General features: G+C 35.3%; 1 pseudogene; it reads right to left on the reverse strand.

Annotated features, from left to right (window-relative positions):
- Positions 1-19,831: 19,831 nt before the first annotated feature.
- LOC148193893 (gibberellin-regulated protein 4-like) lies at positions 19,832-21,096 on the reverse strand (annotated as a pseudogene).
- Between the last annotated feature and the right edge of the window lie 654 nt (positions 21,097-21,750).

The following is a 21,750-nucleotide window of genomic DNA, read 5'->3' on the forward strand; positions in this document are numbered from 1 at the left end:
AACGGGTCGGCCTTAGCCAAAGGTAGGGATGGGCTGATGATAACAGTTGAAAAACTGTTATTTTCATGCTTAAAGTTGATACTAAAAGCAACCTTTAGACTTAGAAACTAGCTTGAAATCATGCCTTTTGTTTATATTTTCAGAAATAAGAGAGCTGGACAGGTTTATGCTTGATTTAAGTGTTCTTGTGCAGGTTTTGAGGTGAATTTGGTGAAAGAAGTGAAGAATAAGAGAGAGGACATTAGAAAAGACAAGAAAGAGTGCAAAAAGGAGAAGTCGAAGGCACCGCTCAGCGGCAAACTACCGCTGAGCGGCACTCAAGAGGTGACGTTGGAACCGCTGAGGGGCAAAATGGCCGCTGAGGGGAAGAAAGAAGACGCGCAATCACCGCTGAGCGGTAAATACCACTGAGCGGCACTTTTTGGGCTTGGACTTTTGTAATCTTTTGTAACTCTAGATTAGTATATAAGGGCTTGCACGTCCTATAGTTAGCATCTTTGGCAGAAACGAGGCAAACACTCTCTCTTTCACCCCTTTGAAGGAGGATCTTGGATGCTCAGGCTACCTCTTCACCTTTATTGGGTTTATTCTTTCATACTTTCATTGTAATTCATCTAGGTTCACCATGAATATGGTGAACTAAACCTTGTATGTTTGTTGGGGAGTCAAAGTAATCTCTTGAAGCTCTCATATATGGATTTGTGGAGTACATCTTTGAATTAAGACATATGCTTTCTTTCATCATTAGTTAGGGTTTTTCCTCTTTGCTCAATTCTTGCATTGTTTAACTCATTCTAATGCATGATTATTGGTTTTCTTGATACGGACACGTACGGGGAAATCTAGATCCGGGGAATTTCTCCCAATATTATACTGACAATATTATATTGGTTGCCTTTAAGCTCCTGCACTCATGAACTAATCATTAGGAATGCTAGGAATTGTATGAACTATATGATTAGGGAGAAGCCATCTAGAATGGTACATTAGAGAGTGGCATTAACAATGATGATTTGAATGTTGAATTCCTAAAATATATGAGAGTGGATGAGATGAAATTGACCCCCAACAACATATTCATTCATATATTTCCTTGAAAGTGTTTATCTTTTGTCTTTGTCATTGATCAATTCATGCATACATATTTAATTTTCGTCTTTGCATATTAAACTTCAATTATTGTGTTCTTAAGTTTTAGCTAATCAACAAATCACATAACTAAACTAGGCCGTGAGTCCTTTGGGAGAACGATACTTGGTCTTACCAAGTTTATTACTTGAAACGATTCGGTCATACTTGCCGATTGTGAAACAAGTTTGTGACATCATATTTTGGTGCTTACAAATTTGTCCATCAGCTGACCCGAGCCAAAGGTAGGATAAAGGACTATCTCCTGAATAATAATTAGTATAGGAAATAAAATAAATTGTATTTTTCTTATCAAAGATTAACATCTTTGTGGCAAATATTTCTTTTAGGGTTTCTTAGGTGCCTTAAACATTTATACCTATATATAGGGACACCAAATACATATGTAGACATTTTGGAAGTCATAAATATGCATTTGCAACGTTGAGAAAGGATTCTTTAGTTCTTGGTTTACAACTCTGATTCTTATCAAAGATTAACATCTTTGTGTCAAATATTTCTTTTAGGGTTTCTTAGGTTGCCTTAAACATTTATACCTATATTGTGGTGTTTCCATCTTTGTCTTATGAACCTCTAGAAAAAAGTTAAAAAAGTCGAGAAGGACGGGTCAGGACATGAAAGAGATGGATTTGTATATTTGAAACGGACCTATCACGACTACCACATAAGCGTTTATAAAAAACTCGAATTTAAAAAGTCGACGACAATCAAAAGATCAAACGAACTGTTAGAAAAACTTTTATTGGCCATATTGAAATAATTTAATAATTATAATTAGTTATTAGTATAAATGATTATGATATCAAAAAATACTATGATTAACATTATTAGAAAAACAAATTTGACACCTCTCATGCATTATTTCTTCGCTTTTTAGTATTTTTAACAAACGTGTGCTCAATATCCAGCCACGTTGTCATTAATATGACCATAAATAATCATTAAAAACTCATTTGCATTTCTTAATTTAAAACTCTTTGAATCAATTATTTATTACTTAGAATCGATTATATTAACTTAGCAAAATTGAGAATGGAATTATATGAATATAGAGTGGCACATCAAACATTTTAACTTCAAGCCCTCCAATCTCCCCTTCTTCGCGGGTGATTGAAAAGTAGACAATTTATTGATTTTTTCCTGAATGATGTTTGAACGTTGAATTCGGCGGGGCTTCGACATTCATACAAGAAGGTGGAGTGTGGAAGTTATTAAGCATAGTTACACGATGTACGTCATCAGTTCATCTATAAATATAGCTTTCATTTCACATAATCCCTACCTCCTGTTTTTGTATTGAACATATTAGGATTCATGTTTTTTATCTGCTTTGTATTTTCTTTTCCTTAGATATCTAAGCATTTTTGTTCTTCATATTGCAATTTAATAACTTGAACTTGAAAGTGGTTCATTCATCGTTATTTCATATGAAGGAGCCCTTTCAAGTTCAAGTTAACAAAATGTTTTTGTAGTACAGAAATGGTTAACATATCTTACTGAAAAGGAAGTGCTTAGGAAAAAGAAATATGGTTCACAATATGTTTAATGTTGAAACAGTTTTGAGATCTAAAATAATTATATAAAAATGTTGTTCAACTTCATCATTTAAAATTGTATGATTCTTTTTTAAATTGTCCATAAGTTGCACTCCTCTATTAGATTTTAGAGCTATCTTTTTTCTAAGGGAGGATACAACTTATGGACAATTTAAATTTGGAATCAATTTACACCGTTGAAGTCGAATGTTGAGTACCCTTGATGCAAAGACCTGGTTTATTCATTGTTCACATCCATTTTATGTGATAAACGACGTCCTATACCCCCTTAAAACACAACATCTAAAATGAATCTGAAGATATTTATTACTTTTTCACTGAATGATGTTTTAACGTCGAATGCGGCATTTCGCTGGATGAAAAAGTACATTTCGATGAAGTACATTTGGATATATTTTGTTTTTCCCCTCTCATAGAACGTCGAAGGCAGTGGGGCAGTGATGTGAATGGAATTGCAGTATAATGGAAGCATTAATGGTGAGCTCTTAACTTAACATTAATAAAACGTCTTATTCGATAGGGCTTCGACGTTTTTTTCTTCCGCAATAGCAAAAGGTGGCGCTCGTAAGATTCTTTTTTCTTTAAAATCAGACATGAAATTTTTTATTTTTACTTCTTCCTTAATTTATTCAAGTTAGTTTTGACAATATTTTTGATCTCCAGAAACGAAACCAAAAACTTGTTGATGGATCAACAAGTGTACCGAATCACACAATTAATATAAAATGGTAAGATCAAGTATCGTATCCTTGAAGACTCTCGGCACTAAACAGTTGTGTGATAACTCAATTAATTAAGACTTAAATAAAATGAGATTTTTGGTTTCAAATGCAAAGACATAAAACTAAATATGAATGCAAATTGATCAATAGTAGAGTAACACAAAGATGATCGGAGGTTGTTTATAAAATGAGATGAGTATGTTGTTAGGGTTTGATTTCACCAAGTTTACTCTCATTTATATAAGAATTCTTCTTTTTACATTAATATTAACGTCACTCACTAAATTACTTAGAACCCGATCCCTCGGCGCAATAAGCCTGCCTTAATTCCTAGTTCGTGCAATTCCTAGTTGATAGCTGACGGCTTGAGCTGAATCCGGAAACGTCGAGAAATCTGGATTTGCTCGAGATGAAGACCGGGAAGCAGCGGAAGAAACAGACGTAGTCAAGAACCCTAGTATTTGGATTCGAGGATGAACAGCGAGGAGCAAACCAGAGATTCGAGGTTTGTTCGATTGAAAACTTAGGGTTTGATGCGGAAGCGGTTTGAGCTATGGAGAAGTGGTTTTAGTCGGTGAGAAAGGATCTAATCGGTGGAGAATGATCGTGAAGCAGAGATGAATATGTGATTCGGTGGATTGGGCAGACGTGAAGGTTTTGAGATTCTGAAGTAAAGAATCTCTCGGAGGCTTGTTGATGAGGATGAGGTTTGTGGTTGAAGAGCTTTCGAGAGAGAAAACGTAGGTGCGGACGCGAATTGATGATATGGAAGCTATGCTGATGGAATCTCGTGAAGGAACGGCACGCGTGGCAGTAGACCTTATGCAAGCCACGAGGAAGCTATCAATTGGTGAGAGTGGCGTGAGATGGATGCTATGGAGGAGAGAGAATCGGATAATGGAAAATGAGAGAATGATAGGTGAGATGGAAGGTGGCTAGAGGAGATCCTTTGGGATTCTCTAGCTTTGACTTTCAAGGGAATTAATTTCTGGAGTTCTCTCTACAGAAAGTTTAATTCATTATTCTCAAAAGTACCTTACAAGAGGTGGTGGCATGTCTATATATAGGACTAAAAGTCCCTCCTATCTAGCACATGCCTAACACCTTTTACACATGTTTTTAATAAAAGTAAAAGAAATACTATACTAAACTAATTGGCCTTGGGCCCCGTGTATCACTAGTGTTCCTAGAAAATTAAGTCTGAAGATCAAGAGCTTAAGATGACCAAGTACTCATACCATCATCCCTAAGAAATATTAACCTTAGGAGAATTCAACAAGAACCTGAATTGTAAGGAACCTCCCGACACTCATGCAATTCATAAATCATGCTACTAAATGAGTTAAATAAAGCAAGCATTGACACAGATGAATTCCCTAATAATTAATGAAAAAGCATATAAATTAAGAATCAATTCAAATACATGAGAGTTCACAAGGTTACATCATACCCCAACAACAAATAGAGTTTAGTTCCCCCTAGACATGGAGAAACTATATGAATAATGGAAAAGCATGAGATAGTGAAACCCTAAGAGTAGAAGAGGAAGCTCTCGCCTCCAAATTCACCTTTAGAGAGTACAAGAATGTGTTGTTGTGTTGCTCCAGCAAGAGATACCAAACCTAGAGCACCTGGGTCCTTTAAATACAGTCGGAAAAGAGTAGAAACAGGGCCCGGTCAAAAAGAGTCGAAACAGAGCAAAAAATGGGCCTATTCCACAATGCACGATGCTCGGGGGCCCCTTTTTGGGCGCGCGGGCGGTGGACGTCGATTTTTGGCCCCCAAGCCCCCACTAGGCGCCCAAGCTTCGCGGTTGACTTTTCTACACTCTGGTTGAATTTTTTGCATTCTGGTTGATTTTTCTGCATTCCAAATATTTGGTACTTTAACTCTTCCTTCAAATCATTCCAATTGCCTATAAAATCAAGGGAATTTGGTGATAAAATCATCAAGTATAACCTCAACTCTCTTATTCACAAAACTAAAGCAAAAACATGAGTCAAAGCAAGTTTCTAAGTTAAAAAGGGTGAATTTAGTATCAAAATTACATCACATATAACAGTATTTTAAACCGTTATCACAACCCCAAACTTATAACTTTGCTTGTCCTCAAGAAAAATAAAGGGTTAAATATGTTTTTAGTCCCTAAACTATTGGCCGTTTTTGGTTTTCGTCCCTCTTTCAAAGTAAGGTACAATTTGGTCCTCATTCTTTTCGAAACGTTCGTTTTAGTCCTCGGAATTTTGGTTTTAGTCCTCATTTGTTGCTAAATGAGGACCAAATTTTTAAACAGTGTTTAGTTTTTGAGGACTAAAACGAACGTTTCGAGAAGAATGAGGACCAAATTGTACCTTACTTTAAAAGAGGGACGAAAACCAGAAACGGCCAATAGTTTAGGGACTAAAAACATATTTAACCCAAAAATAAATTGTAACTTAGCTTTTCAGAACAATCACTACAATGACTCAACTTTTTTCAAAAACTTTTTCTTCCAGGACAAGAGATCACTTTTATCAACTCAGCATAAAGATGTCAGTCAAGATGTGCAAATGTCTTAATTCAATTAAAATTAATGTGATACTCATATGTTTCAACAGATGCTATTCTTAAGAGTGATCAATCAACCAAGCAGAGATGTAATAAAAAATTCAGAGAACTACTCTTCACCAAAGAAAGTGTTTCACTCAAGCACTCAAAAGTGTATCACTCAAACACTCAAAAGTGTACAGTAAGGTGTTGATGTTTCTTTCACTCTAATATCACAATGTCACACAAATTAATTTTGCCTTTCATTTAACCAAAATCAAACATACTCACAAGCAGGTTTTTATCACAAGGGCTTTTCTTGGCTTGTAACTTGGCTGGGCTAAGAAGAAACATGGTTTTTCAAGAATGCAAAATCCTTGAGTTAAGAGAGATATTTATGAATTTAACAATTACATACAGGTTCTCTTTTCAAGAAGATCTTTTTCTTATTCCCAACCTTTCCCTTGCAATGAGCTTTTCTTTTTATTTTTCTTTTCTTTTGATTTCTCTCTTTTTCTTTTTCTTTGTGCTCACTGCTTATTTTTTTTAGCAACCCCAAACTTTAAACTTTATCAATACCCTACAAATATTCTCAACTCAACTCAAGGTAAAGAATTTAAAATAGGGTTTTGAAAGCATGCTTAAGGCTAAAGGTTCAAAGGATGGAACAAACTGTTCTCTTTTTATTTGGAAAAATTCATGAGTAGGCTAAAAAAATTAAGGGATAACAAAATATGACCTTGATCATATGAAACCTGCAAGCAAGTAGTTCAATCACAGCAAATTTGGGCATAATCATTCATGCTTCCAAAGTAATAACAATTATTCACAACAACACTGAAGCCCAAAACTCACACAGGTAAACTCTCAAGTCCCATAATTCAAAAAAAGATGATGCTCAGTATCTCAATCAAATTTTACCTCAAGCACTTGTTTCATACATTGTGAGCCATCACCTGTATATTATGACATCATGCATCATCTCAACATCAATCAATACACTACAATATCACAAAGCAATACTCATCACAAAATACAACACAATTGAATCAAAGGAGTGTGGTTCATTCAAGCAAAGTACAATAACAAAACAATTGATCAAAAATAAAACAAGTAACAAAACAAAAAAATTAAAAAGAAAACAAATAACAAAACAGAAAATTAAAAAGAAAGGTTTAGAAAGTTGGGTTGCCTCCAAGTAAGCGCTTCTTTAACGTCACTAGCTTGACACCATCTTTATCATCATAGCATCCATTAGTAGATGTTGTCAGTAACATCCATCAGTAGATGTCGAATCACATAACATCCATCAGTAGATGCTAATATTTCTTACCTTCAATGGTATCCCTCAATAGACAGCAATCTTTCTCATCTTCATCGGCATCCATCAGTAGATGCCCAATCACCTAACATCCATCAGTAGATGTCTAGTTCACGTGCTCTTCCATAACAACATCCATCAGTAGATATTGTCATTCATCATCCTCATCATAGCAACATCCATCAGTAGATGTTGTAGAAGCATCCATCAATAGATGTTATCATTACAACCATCAGAAGTATCATTTAACCTAAAAAACTGAAACACACAAAGAAGAAAAAAAAATCAAATCAAAACCACACAATTAAATCAACTAAAAAGAAATTAGAAATTGGGCTGCTTCCCAATAAGCGCTTGTTTAACGTCACGAGCTTGACACCATTAAGCACAATCTACATCTATGATGTTAGTGTTCCTTTTACTTTCATCACACCAACTTATCTACAACATCTTCTTGTTCACCATCTTTGATATCTTTAACCACTTCATGCACAAAGTCTTGATGAACATAGAACTTGAAGGTCGGCACTCAATGCCCTTAATGGGGGACCCAGGCGCCCTACGACCTTCTTCCTCTTTCTTCTTTTGATGATCTTGTGCTCCTAGTACATATTTTCGAATTTTATCCTGCAAACACTAAAGAACACTGCACTAGAGCACCCAATTAGCACTAAAAGATAAAACAAAAGATAAAATAAAATATAAAAAAATAAAAAGATAAAGATAAAAAAAAAAGATAAAAAGATAAAAATTAAAAAATTGAACACCTAGCCATCTTTTGTTTTCTTTAGACCATTATGTCTCAATGTCGCTTTCCCTATTTCATTTGATTCGGTGCACCAATTTTTTTTTAACCAGTAAGATCAACTTGATGATGCTTCAATACACGGCTGATAAAAACACCATATGGCAGAATATGTCCATGACTACTTGCAATTTCAATCATGTGCTCACTCATGACAGCAACCTAGTTGGTTGGTATTCGGGTTTTTATGGCATGAACCAAAAATAAATCTACAGTAGTTAGATGATCACGTAAACATCTTCCAGGAAGTATTACCCAAGTAAGTACAAAAGCACACATTTTTTCTTCCATTTTCAAACCATCAAGTATATACGGAAAACAAAGAAAAAAATTAACAAATGGAGTTCATAGCAGAAATTTTATAAATGGATGTGTACAAGTTATCTAAGAATCCGAAATTGTATTTATAGAAAAAAAGAATGAGTGTGGGGAAAGGCCTGATATGGGGTGACCCTTGGATTCAAAGGTCGCTACTTTTTTTCTTTTTCCTTTTTAAATTCCCATAGAACCTCGAACTCTAGGGGGCTTCGACGTGAAAGGTTTGTGAGCATTCATTTTTTGCTGTTACTAGAGGTTTTGAATTTACTCTATAAATATAATGTTTAACTCTATACAATTTCACAGTTTGATCATTTTTGAATAATTCATTTTTTATGTTTTCTTGAAGTTGTTTTATTGAATGGTTTAAAAGAAAAAATTAAAAACATAATTTCTGGCAAATAAAACGTCGAACGCAAAGAAGAATCTGACGTTCGGTGGTTGGTTTAAAAGAAAAAGAAGAAATAATAAAAAAGGAACTAAACAATAAAATGTGGAAGCCAATATAAAATGACGTTTTATGGGTTGATTTAAAAGAAAAATAAAAGTATTATTGCTGGATGTAATATATAACGTCCTTCTTTTGTTACGGTTGGCGTCATATTAATTAAATCAATATTTAGTATTTATTTATTTTGTATAGGACGTTAGTTGTTTTCTTAGGGACGTTATGTGATTACGACCATCACGTCGAACCCCAACTCGCACGATGTTCTATATTAGTTTAAACGTCGAGCCCATAAAGTTGGGGACGTTCTTTTTGGTTTATAAGAGAAAAGAAAGAAAGAATAAAAAATGGATTCACTTGCTGGCATATAAAACGTCGCATATTTGTCATGGTTGACATCAAATGTGGGTAGGAGTAATACTGACTGGAAACAACCACTATTTCGATATTTTTTTTATTTTGAATTGAACGTCAGATATTTCTTAAGTTGATGTTATGTGATTCTAAGGTCATTGTTTTACGTCAATCTGGGCCTTGTTTGACATTAATACATTTTAGACGGCGAACTGTTTTAGTAAATGACGTGGAGCGATTGAATGTATTTACGAAAATGCCACCAATCATTTTTAATGTTGGATATTGAGTGATTGGACGTTGAACGCGTGCCGTTATACACAGTTTTTGCACTAGTGTGTCATAAATAAGACTAGGCCAATTTATCATAATATTGTTGATAATCCCATAGATTATCATAATGTTTGCCTTAGAGCATTGGGCATGGTTGTAAGCATGCGAACATAACAGTAGGAACAGTTGTGACAGTTTCCTAAATTTCACTATCAAAGAGATTCCATAAAAAGTTGCATTCTGACTTTCCATAAAGCATATTTTTCACCAGTAAACAAAGGATGTCTGTTAATAAAAGCAACCTCAACAAAGGTTGATGTTGCCCCACCATTCAAATAACCATCAAAGCAAGCTTTGATACCAATTGTCAAAGCGGTGTAGCAGAATGGTAGCATGTTAATAATAAATCAAAAGGGGATGAATTGGTTTCTTTTCATAAATGTGTGCCTTTTAAAATTTTCTCCCAATTTTATCTTATTTAGCAGATAATTTAGACAAATAAAATAGAGTAAGGGGCGAAAGAAATTGCACAAATAATTTTATACTGGTTTGTATTACAACAATCCTACGTCCAATTGTTAATATCTCAAATAGATCAACGTTTCACTATCACAAAATTAATAAATTTTACAATCACACAGAAAAACGAGTTTAATGTTTAGAAAACACCTTTCTTGAAACCCCAAGAGATGATACTCACTTTCCCTGAACACCATAAGCGATGAACACTTCCTCTAAATGTTTCACAAAGAATGACAGACTTCACTTAGCGATAACAACAACACTCAATCACACCTAGAGTGAAAGTTCTCGCTCTTGCCCACACCAAGTTTCCAAGCCAATTCAGAAACCCTAGTTTTCACTTCACTTTTGTTAAAAAACCTGAAGTTGTGTGTTTGAATGAAAGTCTAAAACTTTCATATAAAGAATTCACTCAAGGACACCTCTAAAAAATCGTTGTCACACTTTTCTTACTTTGATTATGGATTATCCCACTTAGGTAATCAATTATGCATTAAATGAATGTATAACTGCCAAAAGTGTGCACAAAAACTCCAACGACTAGTCGTGTTAATCAATTATTGTAAGTCATAATTGATTAGCCTTAATCGATTATCAGTTTCTTGTAATCGATTATTCTAGAGGCCAATTTGAGTTTTTAGCAATTGAAAATCTACTCTGCGATATTGATTATCTAAGTAGGTAATCGATTATTGCAAAGCGTTTTTGAATCCAAAGTGATTTTAAAACATAAAATAAATGGAAACATCTAAGTCTTATACAAAATTCTACTTATTACAATGTTTTTCACAAACAATACAAGTCTTCATATTGATCTTCTTGCAATGTGAGTTCTTGAGACTTGATTTAGGTATCATCAAAACTGTTATGCCTTCCTCATTTTGCTAGCAGTCCTAAATTCATCTTCTTCATAAATACTCCTCGTTGATCAGAGCTCTCGCCAACAACGTTGTCGCCGCTCTTTTCTCCCTTTGTAACAACACTTGCGTCCTTCTCCACCATCTTTAAATATTCTTCCATCATCGCAAGCAGGAGATCATTGAAGCCACTTCCGTTCATTGACATGGCTACCAACATCGTCTTTCACTAGCGAGATCAGAAGCCATTCGCGTTAACTTTGCTTGAGATCTTCCTTGCAGTACCGTCAGTACTTCATTGGAGATAAAGAGCGCTAGCAACTATTTCACCAACAACAAGTTTGCTCTTTGAAAGCACTAATTATTTTAAATTTCTAATGGTTGACTTTCAAATTGATTTTTCTCTTTTCTCTTGTTTCTTTGCTTTATTTAGAAACAAAATTGTAATTATATTGAGGTGTTGGTTTGTGTTATGTTGAAGGAGAAGATGAATGAACCAAATAGAAGATGGGATCTAAGTTTTTCAGAACCCGTAGTTCACTGCTAGTACGAACTTCACCTCTTGATTTGCTTTCCCTCTCTACTCTCAAACCTTGTTTGTTGCTTTTGTCCTCCACGTGGGTATTCTTTGATGTAGTTATGAGAAATTAGCTGATGGCAAACTCATAGCAAAGGGTCCAATAGCTAAAACTGATCGAGGTCGTACCCGAGTCAAATTAATATGCAATTCTCACAGAAATTCAAACAATGCGTCAATATATAGTTTTTATCAGTTGTGATGCAAAACAATGTATTATTATACTTATGTAATCGGTTACATTAAACAAATGTAATAGGATTACAACAAACTCAGCTCTTAATTGAATGCTCAATTAATGTAATCGAATTGCATTTATTGTTAGTCAAACATATTTAAAAATATGACCGTTAAAGCATTTTGACTAAGCTAAAAAGCAGTTTTCAAAACTTAACAGACTTAATTGAATACACAACACATGTAATGATTAATCTTAACACTTAAATTTTTTTGAAAACTTTGTGTTCTCAAAAACTCATCACAACACATTTGAAAATAATATATGCAAACACACGAGTTTTAATCGATTCAACAACTAATGTAATCTATTCAAACTAGTTGTTTTGCCACAGTTCAAAACATAAGTTGTCTGATGACCTTAATTGATTACAACAACACTGTAATTGATTATGTCATGCATATATGCTTTTGTGCATGTGGTTTTCTTTATACAGAAACATAAAGTGTGCATGCACAGATATAATCATATCATAATCACCATAGTATGCTTAACCAACACAATATGTCCAACATATGTATTTATCATAGTATATGCTGATAAATAAATTTTTAATCCCTGAAAACGGAGTCAAAAACTTGTTAAGACCTCGGCAAGTGTAATGAATCGTATCAAGTAATAATAAATGGTAAGACCAAGTATCGTTTCCAAGAGACTCACGACACTAAACAGTTATGTGATTACTCAACTAATTAAGACTCTAAAGAACAAATTTTTGGGGTTTTTGAATGCAAATGTAATAAAATAAACACGAATGCAATTTGATCAATTGAGGCTAAAAACAAGAATGAATGGATGAAGTTGATGATATTGTTGTTGGGTTTAGACTTCCCCTAATTTACTCTCATGCATATATCAATTCATCTTCTTCATTAATGTTAATGCCACTTCCTAATTTACCTTAAACCCGATGTCTCGGTGAAGAAAGCCTACTCGTAATCACTAGTTCACAATGTCTTGTCTCCCTAGCAATTAATCATGCATTACATTCGCACAGAAGCTTAAAGGCAATCGATCCTCCTATTCCTATGTCTAGGTAATATCGTTTTCGGGAGAATTTCCCCAGTTCTAGATTTCCCCGTATGTGTTCATATCGATAAAATCGAAGATCATGCAATTGAATGAGTTAAACAAAGCATGCTTAGAGTAAAGAGGAAAAATCCTAGCAATTAATGAAGTAAAGCATATATAATCAAGAATCAATTCAATACATGAAAGTTTAAGAGGTTACATCTTTCCCAACAACAAATAAGGTTTAGTTCTCCATCGTCATGGAAGAGCTAGATGAACAATGGAATGAAAGAATGAAAGAGATAGAAAAACCCTAGAAAAAGAAGAGGAGAGCCATCACCATCTCCAAATCTACCCTTAAGAGGTGAAAAGTGTGTTTCTGTGCTCAAGCCATCAAAAGATACAATCCCTACGACGTGCAAGTCCTTAAATAGAACATAAAAATAACAGAAAAAAGGTCCAAGCCCATAAAAATAACAGAAAACAGGTCCAAGCCCACAAACCTGGCGCTCGATGCCCAAAATGGCGTCAGCGGTAGCTGCGACACTGGCGCTCAACACAATTTCGCACTCAGCGTAACTTTTTCTGCACTCTGGTTGACTTTTATGCATTTTGGTTGACTTTTCTGCACTTTGGTTGACTTTTCTGTATTCTAGTTGACTTCCCTGCATTCCAACCATTCGGTACTTTAACTCTTCTTTCAAATCATTCCAATAGCCTACAAAATCAAGGGAATCTAGCACAAAACCATTAAATTCACCTTCAACTCTCTTATTCGAAAAACTAAAGCAAAAACATGAGTTCAAGCAAGCTTCTAAGTCAAAAAAGGTGTTTTTGATATCAAAATAAAGTAAAAAAATAACGGTTTTTCAACCGTTATCACAACCCCAAACTTGAAACTTTGCTTGTCCTCAAGCAAAATGTAACTTGGCTTAAACAAAATACTCATACTACAATGGTCTAGCACACCAAAAAGCATTTTTCTCTTAGGACAAGTAAATCACTCATGAATGCTCATCAAAGAAAGATTAGTCAAGATATAATGATGCTTTAGCCAATCAAGTTTCAATTATGGTGCTCACATAATCAAGACATACACAACAGATGCAAACCTCATGAATAATCAACAACCAAGCAAGAATGTTATCATAGAGTGCATGGAACTATTCCTCACTAAAGATAGTGTTTCACTCAAGCACTCAAAAGTGTTTCACTCAACTCAAAGGTGTATAGGGAGGTGTCACTCTTACACTCTACCATCACAATGTCACATGAATCAACTTTGCCTTTCATTTAACCACATATCAAATACACTCACAAGCAAGTTATCATCACAAAGACTTTTCAAGGCTTGTATTGAGGCTGCGCTAAGAAGAAAATTGGTTTTTCTAGGAAACAAAATTCCTTAAGTTAAGAGAGTGCACAATTCATTCATTCATATTAACAATTAACTCTCTTTCTCCTTTTATGTGAGAAACCAAATCTTCAACTTATTCCAAACTTTCCTTTCATTGAGCTCAAGCTTTTCTTTTCTTTTCTTTTTCTTTTTGCTCAATGGTTTTTAATGAATTTCACAAAGTTCTTTTCGGTTTCTCACCACCCCCAACTTGAATCATTCTCCATTACCACAAAAACATACTCTACTTAACTCAAGGTAAGGATTTCAAAAAGGATTTTTCCTCTTTTCAAACATAGGCTCAAGGTGCAAAGGTTAGAGAAAACATTTATCTTTATTGGGTTCACCTATAAACACTTGCTGTAAGGGAGAAGAAAAACATGACCTTGATCATTTCTAAGAAGCAAGAAAGTGGTTCAATCATAGAAAATTAGGCAAAATCAATCATGCTTCCAAAGTAATAATCATTCAATCAAATCAAAAGCTATGGAGTCCAATCTCTCACAGGTTAAATCAAGTTCCACAATTTGATAAACATCCTGCTCAGCATATTAATCACAATTGAAATCATGCATTTGTTTTTAACAATACTATGAGCAACCACCATTTATGCTTAAAAAGGCTCAACAATCATTAACTCAACATGCATCATAGAACAATAAAGCAAACACAAGAATATTACTCATTACAAACAATAGTTTATCACATCATACCAAACCATTGCACACAACTCATTAAACAAAGTACATAAGCAAAAAAAAAAACAAAATTCAAATAAAGCAAAAACATAAAAACCCTGATCCAACAATATCCATCAGTAGATGTTGTCAGTAACATCCATCAGTAGATGTCTAGTAGCATAACATCCATCAGTAGATGCTCTTAGTAGCATCCATCAGTAGATGCTCTCTCATCTGAATCTTCCATCATCCATCAGTAGATACGAATCCTTCTCATCAGCATCCATCAGTAGATGTTAATCTTTCTCATCTTCATCGGCATCCATCAGTAGACGCCTTCAGGAGCATCCATCAGTAGACGCTTAATCACATAACATCCATCAATAGACGCTTAATCACATAACATTCATCAGTAGACATTATCATTCGTCACTCTCATCATAGCAACATCCATCAGTAGATGCTGTCATTTGAGTCCTCCTAGCATCCCTTAGTAGATGTTTCCAACATCCATCAGTAGATGTTGTAATTCCTCCAAAGCAAATTCAAATCCAAAAAGTCAAAAATTGGTTTGCCTCCCAATAAGCGCTTGTTTAACGTCACGAGCTTGAGACCATTAAGTACAATCTGCATCTATGATGTTGGTGTTCCTTTTGCTTTCACCACACCAACTTATCTACAACATCTTCTTGTTCACCATCTTTACCCTCCTTGAATAAGAAGGCTTAATCTCAATAACTCCATTCTTCTTGATATTTTTAACCACTTCATGCACAAAACTTGGTGAACATGATGACACTTGAAGGATGGCGCTCAACGCCCTTAGTGGAGCGCCCAGGCGCCCCCTGCAACCTTCTTTGTCCTTCTTCTCTTGATGATCGTGTACTCCTAGTACATATTTTCGAATTTTATCCTGCAAACACTAAAGAACACTACACTAGAGCACCCAACAAAAAAAAAAAAAAAAAAAAAAAAAGAATTAGCACAAAAGATAAAATTAAAAAGATAAAAAGATAAAGAGATAGAAAGATTAAAAGATAAAAAGATAAAAAGATAAAAAGATAAAAAGATAGAATGATAGAAAGATAGAAAGAAGAAAGATAAAAAATTAAAAAGAAAAAAAATGAAGAGATAGAAAGATAAAATAAAAAATAATAAAATAAAAAGGTAAAAAGATAAAAAGATAAAAAGATGAAAAGATAAGAATAAAAAGATAAACAAATAAAAAGAAGAAAAATATAAAAAGAAAAAGAACTAAAAAGATTAAAAGATAAAAAGAGAAAAAGATAAAAAGATAAAAAGAGAAAAAGATAAAAAGATAAAAAGATAGAAAGATAAAAAAAATAAAAAGATAAAAAGTCTAATCGGTTAAGAATCACACAAATAGAATAGTTATACCACGAGTCCCCGGCAACGGCGCAAAAAACTTGATAAACAAATTTTTAATCCCCGAAAACGGAGTCAAAAACTTGTTAAGACCTCAGCAAGTGTACCAAATCGTATCAAGTAGTTATAAATGGTAAGACCAAGTATCGTTTCCCAAGAGACTCACGACACTAAACAGTTATGTGATTACTCAACTAATTCAGACTCTAAAGAACAAATTTTTGGGGTTTTTGAATGCAAATGCAATAAAATAAACATGAATGCAATTTGATAAATTAAGGCTAAACACAAGAATGAATGGATGAAGTTGATGATATTGTTGTTGGATTTAGATTTCACCTAATTTACTCTCATGGATATATGAATTCATCTTCTTCATTAATGTTAATGCCACTTTATAATTTACTTTAAATCCGATGTCTCGGTGAGGAAAGCCTACTCCTAATTACTAGTTCACAATGTCCTGTCTCCCTAGCAATTAATCATGCATTACATTCGTACAGAAGCTTAAAGACAATCGATCCTCCTATTCCTATGTCTAGGTAATATTGCTTTCGGGAGAATTTCCCCAATTCTAGATTTCCCCGTATGTGTCCATATTGACAAAATCAAAGATCATGCAATTGAATGAGTTAAACAAAGCATGCATAGAGTAAAGAGGAAAAACCCTAACAATTAATGAAGTAAAGTATATATGATCAAGAATCAATTCAATACATGAGAGTTTAAGAGGTTACATTTTTCCCAACAACAAATAAGGTTTAGTTCTCCATCATCATGGAAGAGCAAGATGAACAATGGAAGAAGAGATAGAAAAACCCTAGAAAGAGAAGAAGAGAGCCATCACCATCTCCAAATCTACCCCCAAGGGGTGAAAAGTGTGTTTCTGTGCTCAAGCCATCAAAAGATACAATCCCTAGCACGTGCAAGTCCTTAAATAGAACATAAAAATAATTGGAAACAGGTCCAAGCCGATAAAAATAACAGAAAACAGGTCCAAGCCCATGAAACTGGCGCTCAGCGGTAGCTGCGGCACTGGCGCTCAACGCAATTTGGTGCCCAGCGCAACTTTTTCTACACTCTGGTTGACTTTTCTGCACTCTTGTTGACTGGTTAACTTTTATGCATTTTGGTTGTCTTTTCTGCACTCTGGTTGACTTTTCTGCATTCCAACCATTCGGTACTTTAACTCTTCTTTCAAATCATTCCAATAGCCTACAAAATCAAGGGGAATCTAGCACAAAACCATTAAATTCACCTTCAACTCTCTTATTCACAAAACTAAAGCAAAAACATGAGTTCAAGCAAGCTTCTAAGTCAAAAAGGGAGTTTTTAATATCAAAATTATGTATAAAAATAATGGTTTTTCAACCGTTATCACAACCCCAAACTTGAAACTTTGCTTGTCCTTGATAATAGTTGAAAAACTGTTATTTTCATGTTTAAAATTGATACTAAAAGCAATCTTTAACACTTAGAAACTAGCTTGAAATCATGCTCTTGGTCATATATTTAGAAATAAGAGAGCTGGACAGCTTTATGCTTGATTTCAGTGTTTTATGCAGGTTTTAAGGTGAATTTGGTGAAAGAATTGAAGAAGGATAGAGATGGAATCAGAAAAGACATAAAAAAGTGCAAAAGGAGAAGTCGCAACTACCGCTCAGCGGCAGTTTACCGTTGAGCGGCACTCAGGAACTCACGTTGGATCCGCTGAGGGGTGAAAATGCCGCTAAGGGGGAAGAATCAACTCACGCACTTACCGCTGACCGGTAGTTTACCGCTGAGCGGCACTATTTTGGGCTTGGGCCTAATTTTCTGTAATTTTACGAATAGTATATAAGCTTTAGGTGTTCCTAGGGTTTGTATCTTTGGCTGAGACGAAGCAAACACTCACTTTTCCACCCCTTGAAGGAAGATCTTGGATGCTCAGGCTACCTCCTCATCTTTCTAGGGTTCTATCTTTCTTTCATTCATTATTGTTCATCTAGTTTCACCATGAATATGGTGAACTAAACCTTGTATTGTTGTTGGAGAATCAATGTAGTCTTGTGAAACTCTCATATATGGAATTTGTGTTTTAACATCTTATTTTAAGATATATCCTTTCTTTCATCATTAGTTAGGGTTTTTCCTCTTTTCTTAAAGCTTGCTTTGTTTAACTCATTCAATGTCATGATTATTGATTTTGTCGATATGGGAACGTACGGGGAAATCTAGATCCGGGGAAATTCTCCCAATAGCATATTGCCTAGACATAGGAATATGAGAGTTGGTTGCTGTTAAGCTTCTGTGCTTCAGAATTAATTATTAGGGATGCTAGGAATTGTATGAACTCGTAATTAAGGATAGGCCTTCTTGTAAGGTGATTTAGAGAGTGGCGTTAGCAATTGATGAAAAGAATGATGAATTGCTAAAAGTATATGAGAGTGGATACACTACAAGAAATTGGTGGATTACCGAAGGGTATTTACAGACGGCCTCACGGCCTTCGGTAAAAGTAATTTACCGACGGTCAGTTATACTATTACCGAAGGTCTATGATCCCTCGGTATTGAATACAAAAATAGCGCAAAATACGGGTGGCTTTGTACCGAAGGTCCTTAGGCCCTCGGTAATGAACTGGTGATTTTAAAACCAAAACTTCTGATTTCCCTCTCCCATTTCGAGCTCGTCGACGAAACCCTATTTCCCTCTCCCTACGAATCATCTCCTCAGGCGCATTGTCTCTGTCGTCACGGTTGTTCTGAGGGTGTAACTGCGTCATCCTTCATTCGGTCGTGTTAGTGAGGCGGCGTGACAGTGGTTGTCGTTGACGGTGTGAGGACGGTTGGTGACTGAGGCGACTGCCGTGGAGTAGGAGGGTTGGTGACTGAGGTGTCATCCTTCATTCGATAGGCTTGGAGCTATTGTTGAGGGATTCTCCGGGAAGGGTGTTGGTGGGCGGTGATTGGGGCATTTATTGCGGCTGCCGTGGAGTAAGGAGGGTGTTGCCGCTAGGATTGCCGTAAGGTTAGTGTTCTGTTCATTTGAATTTTAGGTTTGGGGCTTCCTCCTTAATTGATTTCTATTTGTTTTCGTGCTTCCAAATTCTTGCAATTCCTTGCAAGTCATTCTATATTGGATTGTGGTTGTGGCAGCAGGGGTCGTGCTTCGTGGATATCGTGACGAGGGCATTGCGGTGGTGACGTGTTGTGGATGTTGCTTTAAGTGGTGGTCTACTTGGGCTGGGGCTGCCATTGCAGAGGGTGTTGTGGAGCTTTTTATCAGGTTTGCTATCTTCCACCGCTGTAGTTAACTGCATTTAGAAGTTCCTCTTTTAGTGTTGGATAATAGCATGATTTTTCATTATTTATGTTCTTGGAAGAATTTAAACATTATATCAAAATGTAACAGAAGATTTATGCACAAAGTTGTTTTGTTTGTTTTTGTCGAACACCATCAAATATAGTTAGCTTCTACTTCTTGATTTGATATGAAACTGTACATCAGTATGTCAAAACTATGTATTGGATTTTATCCTTAGTTATAGAAAAACTGAGTCTCCAAAATACCCGACTTTTAGGAGGACATCTTCATAGTGCATCAAATATTATTTTATAACTATATCGTACAATAACATTTGTAAGTATCACTACTTTATGTACCAGTGGCCCTGCTTCTGATGCAGATGCCAGATTCTACACACAGGGGAATAGGAAATTGTAGAGAATCACAAGGTACAACAATTAAAATAAGCTTGGATCTTCAGATCCTTTCGCCTACATCCCATATCTGTCGTAAACATTACATGACTCACATCATAAAATAACTTCATTATATGTAATAGAACAATGACAAATATAATTCATTAACCAGAAGAACAACACCCTCTTGTTCAGGATTCTTCATGAAATTAATGATTGGTTTAATTTGACGGTCGAGAACAAGATTGTTAACTTAGTAATAGTCTTAGTGAAGACCCAATTGTACTAGCTGCTACCCGAAACACATGTAGCAATGGCCATAGTTGGTGGTTCCACTTTGAGTAATATAAAATTGTGGGTCAAATCATGCTTATGTAACTTCAAGGGCATTTGGGTCCTCCACGCTTGGGTCCTCCACGCTTGGTCTTCCAGTTGTTGTAGCAGGGGCAACAGACTTGTTCCCATAGTAGCAGGGGGAAGACATAGGCAAGTTTGCACCAATTTTGACAGAAGAACATGCATGGCTTGTGGTACTGTGTCTGGCTACATCTTCTTGAGCATTCAGAAGGGCATTCTGATCCAACAAACATCGCTCATTAGATCACACATAATTCAGATATACATGAAAGCAAATTGAGTTCAAAACCATCAGAAACTTTTGGTTCATGAACCATGATGAACAGATAGTACAACTTAGTGTAAACATCATTGAGAGTATCATTACTCACGTGAGCTCTTTAGACTCCCAGGTCCATAATTCCTCCGGGTCCATTTTTACTCTGAAAATCAATGGAAAGAAATAGTCAAAATATGATTTTTTTTTCAATTCTGAAATTTGTCAACCAATTAAAACCATCATTGTATGTTGTAAAACTTCATTACTGTTGATTTATCTCATTTCACATGACACATCATGTATTACGTAAACACAAATCAAAATCACACCATACAATAGTTTCCAGAGATTAGAAAAGAGATACTCACTCGGTCCAAGTGATAAGCTGCATCTTTTGCCATAACCTGAAACCACAGGAAAAATAAATTCAAACAAGGTTTAGACTTGGAGCATATATATATATATATATATATATATATATATATATATATATATATATTATATATATATATATATATTATCAAACAGCTTACATACATAACTGTGACATGTAAATGCAATAATGGGTTGCTTTAGAAGGGAGTATAACCTGAGTTGTGATCATGGAAATGGCAAGGAGAGCCAGAAGCAGAACGCAGAGAAGCTTAGTCATGGCCATTGCACTACAGAAAATGGTGGAAGTGGTGTTTGTAGAGAAAGAGGAGAAATAGAAAGGACAGAGTAAAGAGTGTGGGGAAGGGGTTTGAGGGGCCTTCGGTTTAAGAGAACGTGTATAGTATAATACTGTATGTATTGTATTTCTTATGTGTAGCAGTACCTGTTTTTGTATTCATGAGAACGTGAGCCCGTACCTTTCATTGTGCTACCATCTTATCCCAAACTTTTGCACCATTCAATAATCTTATTTTATTTACTGCTCACGCTGCATCATACACCATTCCTTTTTTAAACCATTCTGCCCAGAACCCCATTCTCATTAACCTCCTTGGAGGCTTCAGAAGCTTTAGCAGTGACTTCAGCAAATTCACCAGCATCACAAATTGAGCTTGACAGAGGTGTCCATTTCAATTCATTAGGCAGGAAATCTTTAATCCGTTGTTCTATTTCTTAGTTTTTTCTTTTTATGCAATGTAGTTTCCTTCTCAGAAAGGGTGCCATTTGGATGCTTCAATTCCAACTGCTTTTCACTTTGTCTCACCATTCTCACTGCGTTCTTCTTCAAATGTCCAGCCCGCACAAAAGAATCTGGTTCATCAATAGACATGGAACAAGGATCTCGATGACCATTAAGAGGGTACGAAAACCTGCTGTC

This window comes from Vigna umbellata, chromosome 8 (genome assembly GCF_029865625.1).
Source record: "Vigna umbellata cultivar VRB3 chromosome 8, Vumbellata_1.0, whole genome shotgun sequence".
NCBI lineage: Eukaryota > Viridiplantae > Streptophyta > Magnoliopsida > Fabales > Fabaceae > Vigna > Vigna umbellata.